The following is a 6,000-nucleotide window of genomic DNA, read 5'->3' as shown; positions in this document are numbered from 1 at the left end:
AGCTAATGTCCCAACACTGAAACCTCTTCTTGTGTCCAGGGCAATACCATAAAAACTGATAAACTGATTCTCGCGGAGAGTCAAGACACGGTTAACAAAGGCAATGGGACACATGGATACCAGTGTTGCTGATCTTAATGCATTGCTTAGAAGTGATGCCGTACAATCTAATTATCACTCATCCCGTGCTGTGTTTCTTAGGAAACCTCCTGATTTGGAAGGGTAGTATCTCCAGTATCCATATGGTAGAAAGTGGGCACACAAAAGTCCAGTGCTTATTTGTGTAACCCTTCATTCTCTGGATTCTCAGAGTGCCCTGCCCTGATTTTCCCATCTGTTGATGCTGCTTCCAAGCCAGGCTCCACTCTGCCCAGAGTGCGGCTTCCTACCTGCACTCCCTCAAGATACTCTTGACTCAGAAGTTACGCCCAGACTCAGCTGTAAACAGCCAAGTCTATCTACCAACTTTTTGGGAGTTATTGTTCCCTGGCTTCTCCCTTCTAACACTGAAATACAACATTCTAACTCAACTTACTTCATTCTCTTCCTTCTTCTCAGAATAAATATCAGAGAAAATCTTCCTTAATCACTCCTTATTTATTTTTATTCCTTTGTAGAAATTCAACTCATTATTTTGAAAACTGAGATATAAAAGGAAAGAAATAAGTCCCAGCCTTCCTTATATGAACTGTACCTCAAGGTAACTGAGTACATGATAAGGGCGAGTTTCTCTTTAGAGAAGTAATTTCACTAATGAGTGAGAAGGAATGATAGAACTTATAGGTTAATGGGTCTAGACAGCGATTATTACTGCTGCCCAAATCCCAAAATAGGGACAACCAGACATTATGTGATGGAAGTATACACCATCACTTATGAATTAATCTGGACAAAATATGAACCTGGATCTGATTAAGCTTCTAGATCTAACTCATTTACAGGAACTCTAGGGGACAAATGATTCTACAAGAATACAATCAGGAAAGCTCAGACTTTGGAAAAGATACAGGACAAACAATCCTAATTTTTAAAGAATTTCAAGGAAAAAGAGGGGGAGTAGAGAGAGACTTCAGAGGCATACCAACCAATTGCACTATATGGGCCTTATTTTGGTCAGATTTCAAACAAATGCACTATAAAATATTTTAAGACAAGCAGGGGAATGTAGATATAAATGAGATTTTTAATGATATTAAGGAATTACTGTGAATTTTGAAGTGGGATAATAGTATTATGATTATTTTTTTAGAATTCCTGAAATATATTAGGAATGAAGGAAGTATTATCATATCTTGAATTTCTTTCAAAAGTATTCGGATGATGGTGGGAAAACTGGTGCGAGAATAAATAATACAAGATTGGACACGAGTGGATAAATAAGCTGGATGATAGGTACATAGGAGTTGGTTTTACTGTTTACTTTTATATATGACTAGAAATTTCCACAGCAAAAGGATAAAAAAGTTAGAAGATACACCACCATAAGAATAGACATGGGATGTATAACTTCCCAACAGAGGGGTAAAATATGAATAAGAAAACAATCAATTGAATAAAAGCCAGGAAAAGAGAGAAAAGGGGGAAGGGGAATCTAGAAGGCATTCTAAGGAGAAAACCCAAAATAAGATGGCAGAAATACTTCAAATATGCCTGTAATAATAATATGCAAAAGTGGATTAATCTATTAAAAGAAAATTTGGAAATTCAGCTATATATATATATTTATATACACACGTATATTTTTTAACAAGAGAAGCCTCTAAAAAATGAAAAGGAGGGAGATGATATTAAACCAAAATTTATTCGGTTCAATAAGATAAGAAATGAAACTTACTGGAAGGAATTAGGCATACAGTGACCACATGGTTTTGGGGCAAAGGGGAGGCTTCTACCAGGTCAGACTGTGAGCGACAAGCATTGAGTAGAAGTGGAAGAAGTGGAAAGGCAGAACAGGGAGCTGAAAAAGCAGGTGGAGGCTTACTCATTTATCATTTATTTACATATTAAGCCTGTATAAACACTGACTGATGTGATGAAGTCCAAGGAGAGGACGAAGGAGAAGAAAAATGGAGAAAGGGGGAGGGGAGAAGGCTGAAAACGGTAAGACCCAGGGCACCAGGGAGGACATTAGCAGAAGACAAGAAGAAAACACCTTCTATTTAATTTTATTTCTAATTTATTAATTTGTCATTACACAAACAATACATGAATGCATACTCGAAAACATCGAATATTACAGTTAAAGCTAATGCACTCCACCAAACTACTATTAACAGTTTGGTTAGTATCCTTCCAGACCTTCTCTATACATTTTTATAATATACAAATAGGTACTTAAGAAGTACACTATACAGTATTTGTGTGTGTGAATATATGTGGTATGTGTTTTAAAATCAATGGTATCATATGTATTGCATGTGTTATCCTTCATTCTCCCCCAAACTTCTAAAAAAACAAATTGTATCTAAGAGATCTTTCCATGTCGCTACGTGTATGAATCTTATTCTTTTTTTAATCAATGCCCAGTATTTTATATTGTTCCAGCCTCTTGATGAGTATTTTGTTTTTCCAATTTTATTCTATTACAAAGTCACAATTGACATCAGTGCACTGGCCACCCTGTGAACACAAATATGAGAGTGTGTTTCCTTAAAATTGGAAATGTTGGGTGAAAGGGCATGTGAATTTTACATTTTGATGGATACCAATTGATTGCCTTTAAAAAGGTGGCTGTGCCAATTTATGTTTTCCCACACTCTTGTAGGCTCATGATTTACATAGATTTTAGATATTTGCAAATTAGGTTTGAGATAGCTTATTTTCTAATGTGCATTTCCCTTATATTGCCAAGTTTGGGGATCTCTTCATAATCTTATAAAACTTTATCTGAATTTTCACAGGGAGATTTCCACAAGGGGTGTGTGACCAAAAAGCTAAATAGACATGCTGCTTATCTAGCTGGAATTAATTTTTGTGAGCTAGAGATCTATTTTCTCCCCCTACATGGTTATGTTGCCCCAATACTATTTGCTGAATAATCCATTCTTTTCCTAATTTGAAATATTACATTTATCATTTACTCAATACACAGTTGTTTCTGGATTCTCAGCTCCATCAGATTTATTTTTGGCATCAGACACCTGAGTTATTCTTAACTTGGTTCACTGAATGGTAGCTGATTTCGTCAGCCAAGATAATGAATGTGTTGCTTATGAGACAATAGATAATATAACTCGTGACACACAAATTCTATTCTAGTTAAGTTTGATTTAAATCAGTTTCATTATCTACAAACTTAGAGTATTAAAAAATGTGTAAACTTCTCTCTCAGATTAGTTCATTTTGTTTAGGGGACACCTCACAGGCTCAATTATAGAGATAGGAGGCTTTTCAACAAATCCCCTCTTTCTAAAAGTATTGTTTGATGTTAAAGCTTTTTGGTGATTTGAAGTTGTTTCCTGGCAATGTCATGTGGCAGGGCAATATTACTGTTGACTTACATGAACCTTTCGTTCAACAGATTATCTGAGGTTCACAAACTATGACATACGCTTTGAATAAACAATGGCACTTTAGTTTTTATTTCCACATAGACTATACCTCCTGGAGTGCACAAATCATGTCCCATTTATCTATCTCCAAACATCTAGTACAGTGTGCAGCACCTGAATGGAAATAGAACTGAAGTGAAATTCAACCATGTTTCTATAAAACAAAAAATAAAACTCAAACTTCTCAAAAACAAAACCTTTCGGGGATTTACAAAGTTACAGTTATTTTTTCTGATTAAATTATACGTTATCTGTTTTAGTGGAAACACTGGAATAAGACACTGACCTGATATTATTTCACACCAAGTGTGGGAAAATATTCCCCTGCTGTCCATGGACTTCCTCAGGTATGACCTATCTATAGATGCGTTGGTTGCCTGTGAAATGAGGATAAGAACTGTGATCTGGAAAACAGCTGGATTGCAGTGGGCAAGAATACTTTACAGTTGCTATATAGAAAAATGAAAAGGTAAAAACTTTTTTTTATGGGAAAGTAGAACTGTGGCATTTGCCTTGTTTTAAAATTCGGCTATTTTTGTGATCTAAGTTAGCACACCTTTTTCTTTCTTCTTTCAAAGGGGTAGCTTTAGCTTCTGTGGGCAATGTCTTAGTTCATAAAGTTAAATGCGCTGTTTTATAGCTCAATTCATGACAACACATCATGGAAAAATTCTTGAAACTGCCTAACCTATCAGTTTCCCTGGTAAGAAGAAAAAAAAAATAAAGCTAACTCACTATATTGAACAAATTTTATGACCAAGTAGACTGTGTTGGTGCAAAATATCAACTTTCTACTTTACCATTACCAATCCTGAAAGGCTGCCTTATTTTTATGATGATTCTATTAAAAAAAAAAACAATAAACAGATGTCTAAATGACCTTTAGCTTGCTTTGTGTATGTGCCTCACTTACCATTTTTCATCTGTGAACATAGCATGTCATACCAATTGCAGCCCACTAAGGAAATCATTAAATAGCACTTGTACAGTAATATTCTCCACTGACAAAGAAATAAATACATTCAAAGAACAGATCTTGCTATAGAAATTCTGTGACTTGGCACAGAAATACATGTAACAGGAATGCATCCTAGAATGTTGAAAAGGGTGCAAGTATACATCATTAAATAACAAACCATTAGGTTAGTATTGCTAGAAAATAGAAACATGGGTTACTAGGCTTGAGGCAGTAAGAGGTGGGAGAAAAGGTTATCTTGCTTAGGCAGGGGACTTACGGGAAAGAACGAAGCCTTCTGATTTGAACTTTGTCCAAGAATGAAAAGGCGAAGCCAACAAAACCTATTTTGACTTGGGTTTCAGTATCTGCAATGGGGCCAGACCCATGTTACCGTTTTGGGGGAAAGATAGCCTTGAGGGACAGGATTTGTACTCATGCCCTGGGCCACTGTAATTCTAGTCACCATAAAAGGACTAAATTTGGTTTACCTACAGGGCTGAATTTACAGAGGCATAAATGTAACAGCCAGGGGTCTTCCATTCCCCCTATCCTTTTGCTAAATTCTTGACATTCCTTTAAACAAAGACTTTCATTTCATTGAGGTATTATGGCTGTTGGAAGGAAAAGTTTGACTAAAATATTCTAAGACATAGGGTTCTCTGATCTTTCTTTGGAAGCAGAAAGAACAGACACCATATATTGCAAATGGAATGTTCATCATAGAGGGGATAATGGTATAGAAAGGCCCACAGCAAATTTCCTCATAAACATCACTAATCTGCCTATTTATCATTTTGTGATTTTGCCTATTCGCCATTTCTGGATTATTGTACCTCCTAAATTACTTCTCCACTTCCAGTTTCAGTCCATCAATCCACCTCCCATTGGTAACTAGAATGATTAATTTTTCTGAAATGCTTATCTGATCATAATCCCACCGCCTAAAATCATCCAGGGAGTTCTTTTTGCTCTAGCTGCCAACCTAATAAAGTTAATCAGTCAGTCATTGCTTGAATCTGTCTCCTGGGGAAACAATTCTATGGTAATCCGAGTTTTGTTTATGCTCTCCTTTAAGCTTTAGAGCACTGTTTCCTTATCAGGTGTCATCTCTGTGAGGGAACCTTCTTTGACAAAGCCATCCTTGACTGCATGTTTCCACTATTGCATTGTACATGTTGGTCTGAGTCCTCAAACTGTGACTCTTTAGACCTAGGCTTTGTCCTTTTTAACAAAAGTATTGGAGACAACAGTCAAGTCAGGAGGTGCCTGCACTCCGCCTCCTTTAAAAAAATTTGACTTCAGATTATCTTAAAAATTTCCCCTCCCAAATTAGCTGTTTTTATTTCTGGTTCTACAGAGGTAAATTCCCACGAAGAACAGATATTTTTATTACTCTAATCTTATGGACTTCCCCCAGCCCTTTTTAAAAAGGTCTAGGAGTGACTACAATTTGTAATTTGGAGAAACATCGTGATCTCTGACTTGATGGTA

This window comes from Crocuta crocuta, unplaced genomic scaffold (assembly GCF_008692635.1).
Source record: "Crocuta crocuta isolate KB4526 unplaced genomic scaffold, BGI_CrCroc_1.0 scaffold54, whole genome shotgun sequence".
Lineage (NCBI taxonomy): Eukaryota > Metazoa > Chordata > Mammalia > Carnivora > Hyaenidae > Crocuta > Crocuta crocuta.
This window is presented reverse-complemented; position numbering follows the sequence as displayed.